This window comes from Crinia signifera, chromosome 12 (assembly GCF_055691185.1).
Source record: "Crinia signifera chromosome 12, ASM5569118v1, whole genome shotgun sequence".
Lineage (NCBI taxonomy): Eukaryota > Metazoa > Chordata > Amphibia > Anura > Myobatrachidae > Crinia > Crinia signifera.
In genome coordinates, this window is record NC_139228.1 from 71993824 (window position 1) to 72006653 (window position 12830).

The window sequence follows — 12830 nt, forward strand, 5'->3', positions numbered from 1 at the left end:
GTAATAAGTGGTGACACAACGCTGACTGACTACGCTAACTGCGCAACGCTGACTGACTACGCTAACTGCGCAACACTGACTGACTACGCTAACTGCGCAACGCTGACTGACTACGCTAACTGCGCAACGCTGACTGACTACGCTAACTGCGCAACGCTGACTGACTACGCTAACTGTGCAACACTGACTACGCTAACTGCGCAACACTGACCGCTAACTGCGCAACGCTGACTGACTACGCTAACTGTGCAACACTGACTACGCTAACTGCGCAACACTGACTACGCTAACTGCGCAACGCTGACTGACTACGCTAACTGTGCAACACTGACTACACTAACTGCGCAACGCTGACTGACTACGCTAACTGCGCAACGCTGACTGACTACGCTAACTGCGCAACACTGACTACGCTAACTGCGCAACACTGACTACGCTAACTGCGCAACGCTGACTGACTACGCTAACTGCGTAACGCTGACTGACTACGCTATAACTGCGTAACGCAGACTGACTACGCTATAACTGCGTAACGCAGACTGACTACGCTATAACTGCGCAACACTGACTACGCTAACTGCGCAACGCTGACTGACTACGCTAACTGCGTAACGCAGACTGACTACGCTATAACTGCATAACGCAGACTGACTAGGCTAACTGTGTAACGCTGACTGACTACGCTATAACGGCGTAACGCTGACTGACTACGCTATAACGGCGTAACGCAGACTGACTACGCTATAACTGCATAACGCAGACTGACTACGCTATAACTGCATAACGCAGACTGACTACGCTATAACTGCATAACGCTGACTGACTACGCTATAACTGCGTAGCGCTGACTGACTACGCTAACTGCGCAACGCTGACTGACTACGCTAACTGTGCAACACTGACTACGCTAACTGCGCAACGCTGGCTAACTGCGCAACGCTGACTGACTACGCTAACTGCGTAACGCAGACTGACTACGCTATAACTGCATAACGCAGACTGACTACGCTATAACTGCATAACGCTGACTGACTACGCTATAACTGCGTAACGCTGACTAACTGCGTAACGCTGACTGACTACGCTAACTGCGCAACGCTGGCTGACTACGCTAACTGCGCAACGCTGACTACGCTAACTGCGCAACGCTGACTGACTACGCTAACTGCGCAACGCTGACTGACTACGCTAACTGCGCAACGCTGACTGACTACGCTAACTGCGTAATGCTGACTGACTACGCTATAACTGCGTAACGCAGACTGACTACGCTATAACTGCGCAACACTGACTACACTAACTGCGCAACGCTCACTGACTACGCTAACTGCGTAACGCAGACTGACTACGCTATAACTGCATAACGCAGACTGACTAGGCTAACTGTGTAACGCTGACTGACTACGCTATAACGGCGTAACGCTGACTGACTACCCTAACTGCGCAACGCTGACTGACTACGCTATAACGGCGTAACGCTGACTGACTACGCTATAACGGCGTAACGCTGACTGACTACGCTATAACGGCGTAACGCTGACTGACTACGCTATAACGGCGTAACGCTGACTGACTACGCTATAACGGCGTAACGCTGACTGACTACGCTATAACTGCGTAACGCTGACTGACTACGCTATAACTGCGTAACGCTGACTGACTACGCTATAACTGCGTATTGCAGACTGACTACGCTATAACTGCGTAACGCAGACTGACTACGCTATAACTGCGTAACGCTGACTGACTACGCTATAACTGCGTAACGCAGACTGACTAGGCTATAACGGCGTAACGCTGACTGACTACCCTAACTGCGCAACGCTGACTGACTATGCTATAACTGCGTAACGCAGACTGACTACGCTATAACTGCGTAACGCTGACTGACTACGCTATAGCTGCGTAACGCAGACTGACTACGCTATAACTGCGTAACGCAGACTGACTGCGCTATAACTGCGTAACGCAGACTGACTACGCTATAACTGCGTAACGCAGACTGACTACGCTATAACTGCGTAACGCAGACTGACTACGCTATAACTGCGTAACGCAGACTGACTAGGCTAACTGTGTAACGCTGACTGACTACGCTATAACTGCGTAACGCTGACTGACTACGCTATAACGGCGTAACGCTGACTGACTACCCTAACTGCGCAACGCTGACTGACTACGCTATAACTGCGTAACGCTGACTGACTACGCTATAACGGCGTAACGCTGACTGACTACGCTATAACGGCGTAACGCTGACTGACTACGCTAAATGTGTAACACAGACTGACTACGCTAACTACGTAAGCTCCGGCTAGCTGCTAACGTACTGTCTACGCTGGCCATGAGTACACAACACTGATACTTACAGGGATGCGAACTGCGCTAACTGCGCTAGTTGCTGGAAAATGATGCTGATACTGACAGAGACGCTGACTACGCTGGCTGTGGAAACACTACACAGATTTTCTGACAGGGACACTACGCTGACTACGTAACTGCCACAGTGAAACTACACAAGTACCAAAACGATTTCACCCAAGATCATCCAATGGGAAAACGTGAGGTTTGCCCAGTGCCCACACACTGTGTTATTTTATATTTTTACATCTGGACCGTTTGGGAATGCGTTCACACACTGGTCGACATTGGGAGATTGTGGCCGATAGTTTTGATCCTACCCGACAGATCTGTTAATAGAACAGTTAAGGCCCCCATACACTATGCGATTTTGGTCCGATTTCATCACTTTGTACCGATAATCGGATGAAATCGGCCCAAAATCGTATGTGTGTGATATCCGATCCGATCCGATGCGCGGTCACGTGCGCATCGGACCGGATCAGGGAGGTCGGACGGTCTGTACATACGATCACGTCCGACCTCCCTTTATGCATATGCCTGCCACCTGACAGGCATATGCATGCAGACACCGGGCGGGCAGCGGTGGTGGGGGCGGGCGGTGGGTGCGGTGAGCGCTGCTGACCTGGCCGGGCAGTGTACTTACTTACACATAGCAGCAGCGGGGACGGGCAGCGCAGTGGCGGCTATTATATTTTTAAAATACTTGTCAAATGACCGGCCGCTCTCTGATTGGCTGAGAGCTCTCCGGCCAATCAGAGAGCGGCCGGTCATTTGACAAGTATTTTAAAAATCTAATAGCCGCCACTGCTCTGCCCGTCCCCGCTGCTGCTATGTGTATGTACACTGCCCGGCCAGGTCAGCAGCGCTCACCGCACCCGCCGCCCGCCCCCACCACCGCTGGCCGCCCGCCCCCACCACTGCTGGCCGCCCCCAACACCACCGCTGGCCGCCCCCACCACCGCAGCCGCTGCCCGCCCCCACTACTGCCGCTGCCCGCCCCCACTACTCCTTACTGCCCTGCAGCTCCCCGGGTTTTTTTTAACATGGGATAAATCGCATGCGATTTATCCCATGTAAAAAATGGCACATCAAGTGCCAAATTGTATGTGAGCCTCCCGGGGAGCTGCCGGGCGGCTTGCAGGTAAATTGGGTCCGACTTGTCCCTAGGACAAGTCGGCCTAATGTATGGGGGCCTTTATGTTTCTGGGCAAGATTTGTCTGCGACCAAGTCAAATTATTTATAGTCAGATTGATTGAAAGCCACCAGCATAAAATGTGGACAAGCAGGGGTACACCTCTATACACCAGCGCATGGCTGACCTAGGGCAGACAGCATCTATACACCAGCACATGGTTGACCCTGGGGGTATGGACAGCTATACACCAGCGCATGGCTGACCCTGGGGAGACTGACATTTATACACCAGCACATATCTGTCTCTGGGGAGATGGCATCTATACACCAGCGCATAGCTGACCCGCATGGCTGACGCTGGGGAGAGGGGCATCTATACACCAGCGCATGGCTGACCCTGGGGAGAGGGACATCTATACACCAGCGCATGGCTGACAATCATGTGACATAGCGGCCATCTTCCCGGAGCCAGACGTTGCGGCGTAGTCAGTGATGACGGCGCTCAGACAGTAGCGGGGCGGAAGTGAGCTGTGAAAGCCGGAAAGGAGGAGAGATGGGCGGCACATGTGCAACACCCATGCTGCTGGGGAGGAGGATGCACCGGCACGTGTATGCCGCTGTGCCTGCGGCCTGGTGAGTGCCCTGTGCTGGGCTACCCCTCCCTCCTCACTGATGTGCCCGGGTGACCGTGTACAGCTTCCCTGCTCCAGGACTGGCAGCCGGCTCTCCCCCTGCAGCTCTGCTCAGGTAGCCCCATACAACATTATTTTTTCCCTCGCGTATAGGCCACGAAGCCGGTCTCAGCCTTACTTGTCGGTCTCTAAAGGGCTGCGTGCGCTTTGCAGGGGCGCTAGAGTGATCTCTGCTCTGCCAGGTGGGGCAGGAAGCTTTCGTTTACCAGCTTGGCATATATCACGTTGTATAACTCTCCTATAGTACATGAGCTCTGGGCTAAGGGCAACATTACCCAGCTGTGTACAGATTTCGGCAGCTGGTGTGAGGGGGCTGTAAGAATAATGGCCAATCAATCAAACACAATGGATGACCATCGATATGTAAAAATATCGATGGTCATCCATTACATAGTTTAGCAATATCGATGGCCTGTTGTAGAATTGCCATCAATGGCAACGATGGCCATCCCTATGTGTGTGTATTATTCACCTATAGTCGCACATGTCATGTAAATCCTCCCACAAAGGCGTGCTGGCCGTTACAATGGGCTGGCGCGTAAGAACTGGAGGAAGAATAACCAGAACATAGTCCTATTGTGTGCGTCCCATAGCTGGGATGCGCATTGTGGCTGTGCTCTTACAGCGTTACAAGTCTGAGTATACTACACTGACTGGTGTACAGCATCTCGCCTATCATCTGATTGGTAGGAAGGATCATCCAATCAGATCATGGGGGGATTTAATCTGAGAATTAATCTACATGTTTATTTTTATGGTGTGTTACACCCAGGTCTCGCTGGAGAAAGTGGGATGAATGATGGAAGACTGTGGAAAGCTACAAAACAGGTTATTATTTTGCACATTGTACCCTTATCTTTTAAATGTATTATTTAAGGAGATTACAACCTAAAGCAGGGGTGGGGATCCTTTGGTCCCCCCAGCTGTTGTTGAAATACACTTCCCAGCATGCCCTGCTACAGCTTTGCTATTTGGCTATGCTAAAACTTTTGCAAGGCATGCTGTGATATGTAGTTCAACAAAAGCTGGAGGGCTGAAGTTTCCCCATCCCTGACCTAAACCCATAGTTCATTCACAGAGGAAAGGAATCTTCTACCATGGCTATTCCTAAATGTGTGTGGTCATATGGTGAGAAGTTGTTAATGAACAAAACAGGTGAGACAAAGATATGCGTAATGTACCATCTATTCTACACCATGGATCTTCAACATGTGGCCCTCCAGATGTTGTGAAACTACATGTCCCAGCATGCATTGCTACATTTTTTCCTATAAGAGCATGCCAAAACTGTCAGGGCATGCTGGGACATGTAGTTCCACAACATCTGGAGGGCCACAGGTTGAAGACCTGTGATCTACACCAAAGGTGTCAAACTCATGGCCCTCCTGTTGTGGAACTTCATGCCCCAGCACAGCTTTAACAATCCATTATATAAAATCTGTGGCAGGGCATGCTGGGATGTGTAGTTCCACAACAGCTGGAGTGCCATGAGTTTGACACCACTGATCTACAATGACTCCTCAGACTATAATGTGACTATAGCGGAATAAGGCAATTCACTTGTCACGTGTTGCAAACCCTCCCACAAAGGCGTGCTGGCCGTTACTGTGGGCTGGCACGTAAGAACCGGAGGAAGAATAAGCCAGAACATAGTCCTGTTGTGTGCGTCTCATACCTGGGATGTGCATTGTGGCTGTGCTCTTACAGTGTGTTGCCAAGTCTGCGTATACTACATCTGATTGGTAGAAGGCATCATCCAATAAGATCTGAGTAAACGCCCATACACACAGGGCTTTTTTCTTAGCGAACTGTAAGCATGGATCGCTTCATGTGTACAGGCTGTAGTGACGAAAGTGTGTGGTCCCATTTGCCGTTATCACCTGACTAGATCTTAACTGCATGCCGTCCAAATCCTATTTACATCGCCCGTGTTCTCACCAGGGATCACTGGTCCGCACACTTCGCTGGTTCATAGAACGGGGCTCCTGTCTCGCCCTGTGTGTAAAGGCCCCCATACACTAGGGCGACTTGTCCTTAGGACAAGTCGCCCCCGACTTCCCCCTGAGCTTCCCCGGCTGATTAGATTGGCACTTGATGTGCCATTTTTTACATGTGATAAATCGTCTCGATTTATCACATGTAAAAAACCCGGGGAGCAGGGGGGGGGGGGGGGGGGGGCCTACAGAGCAGGGCTTCTGGTGGGAGCAGGGGGGGCTGTGGACGCTGCGGGGGACACAGGCGGCATAGAGCCGGGAGCTGTCAGTGCTAGAAAAAAAAAGCCTATACAATGAATGGGCAGCCTGTGATTGGCTGAGCGCTCTCTCAGCCAATTGCTGACTGGCTGAGAGAGCGATCAGCCAATCACAGGCCGCCCATTCATTGTATGGGCTTTTTTATTTTATTTCGTACTGCCGGCTCCCCCTGCCTGGCTCTATGCCGCCTGTGTCCTCCGCAGCGTCCCCAGCCCCCCCTGCTTCCTCTACCGCCGCGCCGCCCCACTAGGTCCCAAGTCGGGTGGTCGGACGTGCAGCAGGTCCGACCACCCGACGCAGATCCGATGCGCACGGGACCGCGCATCGGATCTGAGGGGACATCAAAACTAGCTGATTTTGGTCCGATTTCGGCCAGATCCGACTGATCTGGCTGAAATCTGACCAAAATCGGCTAGTGTATGGGGGCCTTAAGAGACTATACGCTGTAATACGTTTTAAAGCCCAGAAATAGATGCACTTGTTATACATTTGATGGTGGGGTAACTGTTTCTACTCTGGGAATTAATCTCTACATGTAGGTTAATCTTTATGGTGTATTACATTCAGGTCTCATTGGTGGAAATGGGATGTATCTGTCTGATGATGGAAAAGGGTTGACACCTACATAACAGGTAATTTGCACATTTGTCCTCTTCACCTTAGTTTTACTGTTTAAGGCGATTACAATTTAAAACAGAAGTTTGTTCACAAAGGGGAAAGTAATCTCCTACAGTGTGTGTCGTATATTCACTACAGTAAGTCCCCTGTTGATTGGCAGAGCTACTTGTAATGTCCCCTCCCACAAAGGCGTGCCTGTTGTACTGTCTGCAGGTGCGTAAGAACTGGAGGAAGAGGAAGTGATGGGCGCTTACCTGGCATCTGTCCTATGGGCAGTACGCTGATGTCTCCCATCTTACAACCTGTGTATAGGGGCAGAATCGTCCAAGTAATGGTGGTTATTCCTCTGCTCTTAGAGAGCAAGAAAAGCATTATGGTTGGTACTTGCCGTAATACGTAGTGTTGCTTGTATTGGCTGTGTAGGGTCTGTCCTATCCATTTGATTGTGGGTACCAACGAAAACTCCTCCTTGAGTGAAATTAAGGAAGATTTCTTTTTTTTTGCCCTATTTTGTCCCAATTATCCAGCGAGTGGTATATGGACAGCAGACCCCAGTGATGGGATCTGTACAGATGGAGACCCTAGTGGTGTTGCCAGGGAGAGGATATTGTGGCAGGGACATGAAGGTAATGTGGAGGATCCGGTCCTGGTTTTAGAGCAGCAGCAGGATAATTGTTGTGATCGGTGTTGGGCTGATTAGCAGCACCTGTGGCTTCCTAATGAGTGTTTCCGGGGCAGGAGGTCGGGGGTCCTGATGGTGGAATAGCTGTCCAGGTGATAGGCCGTGGGTGTGGGATATGGTAGGGATTGCTGGAACACTTTGAGTTTGATCTATGCTGTGACATCTGTGTGCTGTAATGCTGTAACCCTGCTTGCCAATAGGCACAGGAGACCAGGGTGGTGCTGTAAGTGGGGAGGAGACACATTACAGATTTCTCCTAGCAATGTAACAGTAGCAGGCGGCCCTTCTGCTGTTATAGGATTGTGATGGTTGCTGTCAGTGTGCAGTGATGTAATACACGTCAGGGGAAACCCTGACCTAGCAGCAGTGCCCATAAACAGACCAGCTCTGCCTTCTGTATACCACAACCGTACTATCCAATTGTATAGAATTGATGGGTGCAGGCATGTTGTGAGGTGGCCATTCCTAAACATGTCTTTGTGTTTTCATTTCAGTGGGAAGGTTCTGTCATGTAGTAAGAAGATGGTGACGAACACAACAGGTAACTAAGATCTTATTGCTCCGCCTTTATTGGGAATCTCCTTATTCCGCTGTAGATACAAGACACACGTAATGCAAACCCTCCCACAAAGGCGTGCTGGCCGTTACTGTGGGCTGGCGCGTAAGAACCGGAGGAAGACTAAACCAGAACATAGTCCTATTGTGTGCGTCCCATAGCTGGGTTGTGCATTGTGGCTGTGCTCTTACAGTGTGTTACCAAGTCTGAGTATACTACACTAGTGTATTGCATGTCACTATCATCTGATTGGTAGGAAGGATCATCCAATCAGATCTCAGAGTAAACGCCCATACACATTTTAGGGCCATTTTCGAAGTGATCTTTCTAGATCGCTCATTGTGTGGAGGCCATAGCGGCGGCGGCGATGTGAGACTCCACACGTTACTATTGCCTGTGTTCTCACAGATCCTTCAACACACATCGCTGGTGCATGGCATGTGTCAGCAATGCATGCTGGGTGATCTGTGCTTAAGCACATCGCTCACCATGGGGGGGGCACCCATCGCCCTGTGTGTAAGAGACTACACTGTAATACATTTTAAAGCCCAGAAATAAATACACTTGTTATACATTTGATGGTGGGGTAACTGTTTCCACTCTGGGAATGACTCTCTACATGTAGGTTAATCTTTATGGTGTATTACATTCAGGTCTCATTGGTGGAAATGGGATGTATCTGATGATGGAAGAGGGTTGACGCCTACATAACAGGTAATTATTTTGCGCATTTGTCCTTTTCCCCTCAGTTTAAGGCAATTACAACTTAAAACAGAAGTTTGTTTACAAAGGGGAAAGGAATCTTCTACTGTGTGTGTCATATATTCACTATAGTAAGTCCCCTGTTGATTGGCAGAGCTGCTTGTAATTTGCTGTCCCCTCCCACAAAGGCGTGCCTGTTGTACTGTCTGCAGGTGCGTAAGAACTGGAGGAAGAGGAAGTGATGGGCGCTTATCTGGCATCTGTTCTATGGGCAGTACGCTAATGTCTCCGATCTTACAACCTGTGTATAGGGGCAGAATCGTGCAAGCAATGGGGGTTATTCCTCTGCTCTTGGAGAGTAAGAAAAGTTTGTGGTTGGTAATTGCAGTAATACGTAGAGTTGCTTGTATTTGAGCTATGTAGAGCCTGTCCTATCCTATCTCTTTGCTGATGGGTACCGAAGGAAGTGGTATACGGACAGGAGACCCCAGTTATGGGGTCTCTAAAGATGGGAGCCCCGTTGGTGCTGCCAGGGAGAGGATATTGTGGCTGGGACAGCGTACTTCCACATGTGGAAGATCCAGTCCTGGTTTTAGAACAGCAGCAGGAAAACTGATGTGATCAGGGTTGGGCTGATTAGCAGCACCTGTGGCTTCCTGATATAAGTGTTTTTAGGGCTCCTAATGGTGGAATAGCTGCCCAAGTGTTGGGAGGGGGGCTATGGTGACATCTGTATGCTGTAACCATCTTTGCCTAAGCTATTTACCTCTTACATAAATCTTATCCGGTGTATGTGATTCCTTGCCTATATATATGTTGTGACGGTGGTCATTCCTAAACGTTTGTGGTTTCATTTCAGTGAGAAGACTGTGAAGAACAAAGCAGGTAACTAAGATCATTTACTGCTCAGACTATAATGTGGATTTCCTTAATGCACTATAGTCACATGTCATGTGTAATGAGAATCCTCCCACAAAGGCGTGCTGGCCGTTACTGTGGGCGGGCACGTAAGAACCGGAGGAAGACTAAACCAGAACATAGTCCTCTTGTGTGCGTCCCATAGCTAGGATGTGCATTGTGGCTGTGCTCTTACAGTGTGTTACAAAGTCTGAGTATACTACACTGGTGTATTGCATGTCACTATCATCTGATTGGTAGGAAGGATCATCCAATCAGATCTCAGAGCGACTGTGCACTGTAATACATTTCAAAGCTCAGAATTAAACTACACATTTGGTTTCTTTTTATGGTGTTCCATTAAGGTCTTGCTAAGGAAAATGGGATGAATCTGTCTGATGATAGAAGATGGCGGAAACATACTTAAGGGGTAATTATTTTGCATATTGCCCTTTTTCCCTGTGAAAAGGGTTTCTACTGTGTATGTCATATATTCACTGCCGTGCTATAGTAACATCCTTATTTACAGGCTATTTCTGTCTGTGCCCATAAAGTATTTCTCTGGTGTGTGTGTGTGTGTGTGTGTGTGTGTGTGTGTGTGTTAACCATTACCTGCTGTTCTGCGGTAGAACCGTTCTCTCACTTCCCCTTTTCAAGGGATTTCGTATAACCAATGATTCATTTTATTTTTAGATCTGTTTTATGAAGCATGGTATAGATCAGAGGGGCAAGAAGAGCAGTGGTCACCCTACGCCAACAGAACATAATTATCCCAGTAATGGGTTCTGTTATTGTGTGAATTCTAACCGAGGAGTAAGACCATTATGACCAGATATTAATGAGAACACTGCGGAACAGATGGAAGATCAGCTTTGTGATCAGTGGAAACAGGCCAACACCACCTGCGGCCTCGCTAGTCACTGTATACAGATAGTTCTGACCCTTCCAGGGATGGAGACTGCTGTGTGGACTTCCCTGTCCTAGTGTAAGCGTGCTGTATATTCCAGGGTTCCTATCGGAATAGCCCATTGAATATTTCAAGAAATATTGAAGTGCTCCATTTCCTGATGGGTTTTATTTACAAAGATGGGATGTCACCATATGTGCAACCAATATCGACTTATTTTGCACCTTCTAGAAGTTATCAGTCACCTACCAACACTCAATGGGGCAGATGTATTAAGCCTTAACAAGAGATAAATGCAAGGATGATAAGGAGAGATAAGCGTCCAGCCAATCAGCTCCTTACTGACTTTTTTAAACACAGCCTGTGACATGGTAGTTAGCAGGTGATTGGCTGGACGTTAGCTCTCCTTATCACCCTTGCATTTATCTCTTGTTAAAGCTTAATACATCTGCCCCAGTATTAAACGTTTTAAATTAAATTTACAGGTAATAACCAAATTGCACCTGGGATGTCGCAATAAGAGGGACCAACAATATGCTAAATATTTGGAAAGTTTCTGTGCTGTAATAAGACAGGGCTGATAGTGAATAAATGGAAATAAACATTTCATAAAAAATAAATGTCTTTAATAAAAAATAATGAAGTATATATGCTTCCAAAATGCATCAATATGACGTTATATACCCATACATTAAAATCTAATACTTGAAGGTGGTTCAGATGAAAAAATCTAAAAAATACAGTTAAAGTTCTAGCAATGTCAATATTAATTACCAGTTTCTTATATAGCGCACACATATTCCACAGCACTGTACAGAGAATATTAGAACATTCACATCAGTCCCTGCCCCAGTGGAGCTTACAATCTATATTCCCTACCACATGTACACGCAAACACAGACATTCTAGGGTTAATTTGATGGGAGCCAATTAACCTGCCAGTATATTTTTGGATTGTGGGAGGAAACTGGAGTACCCGGAGGAAACCCACGCAAGCACGGGGAGAATATACAAACACCGCACAGTTAGAGCCATGGTGGGGATCGAACCGATGACCTCAGTGCTGAGGGGCAGTAATGCTAACCATTACACCATCCATACTGCCTCCAATATACAGGAAGCTTCCTTTTTTCAAATCAATATACTGGTACTTTCATTTTATAAATAATATTCCCATGGAAACCATCTCCGGCTGCAATAAATAAATAGTTCACTAATCACAATTGATTTGCTATGCCTTCTGTGGTGGAGATGAGAGCAGCATATGTTACCTCTCCTGGATCAGAGTGAGTGTGCTGCTGCTGTCTGGCAATCCTCTGCCAATGGTGCATGCGGCTGAGGGGTGGCTGCCCACCAAGTGCACATTGGAGATGCAATAAGTATGTGTGGTCTTAACTGACTGGTGGCAGATAGCCCACAAGCAAGCGAAGTCCCGGCTGTAATACATTTGCTGCTCAGGAGGGAACTGATGGTGACAGCAAAGTGCAGACTGTCCAGTGCGTAATAATCAGAGGTTCCACGGGTTCAAAGTGCAATAACGGGGTTTAATCAAAGAGTCTATATAAAAACAGGCGTTAAAGTACATCATGGACAAAATAAATGCCCAGCAAGCACACTACACTTCTCCGAGTACAAGTGAAAGCAGCTTTTGCAGAGACAATGGTCTGATTCAAGCTTGCTGGATATGGCGAGAGGGAGCTGTGAAGACAGAGATTGGAAGTAGGAGCAGATTGGGGGTGTGGTGGAGAGTTTGTGGGCTAAAAACTGTCACCGCTCACAGCTGCATACCCATCAATGGCCCCTCCGATCGGTATGCATCTACGTCCAGACCTGCTCTCAGAGACCCGGTCTACATCCGGACTTGCAGTATCTGACTTTGACGGGGTAGCTGTTGCGGCCTCTCTGTTGAGAGCCAGAGGCTTTAACTTAACTATGCTCAGGGCCGCAAACCTTCTGCTGGTGCTTACCATCGCATCTGGCGGGCTTACTTTTCCTGGTGTCTCACTCACCTTTCAAATCCCAGGA

At 48.3% G+C, this 12830-nt stretch overlaps 1 long non-coding RNA gene across 2 annotated transcripts; it reads left to right on the top strand.

Moving 5' to 3' along the window:
• Positions 1-3987: 3987 nt before the first annotated feature.
• LOC146049700 (uncharacterized) lies at positions 3988-11996 on the top strand. Of its 2 annotated transcripts, none has more exons than XR_014466187.1 (8): positions 3988-4132; positions 4964-5019; positions 7011-7075; positions 8238-8284; positions 8953-9013; positions 9861-9886; positions 10264-10328; positions 10592-11996. It is a non-coding gene; the product is annotated as an uncharacterized LOC146049700 (long non-coding RNA). The 2 variants fall into 2 exon arrangements; XR_014466186.1 differs by having other exon boundaries at positions 4027-4246.
• The last annotated feature ends 834 nt before the right edge of the window (positions 11997-12830 follow it).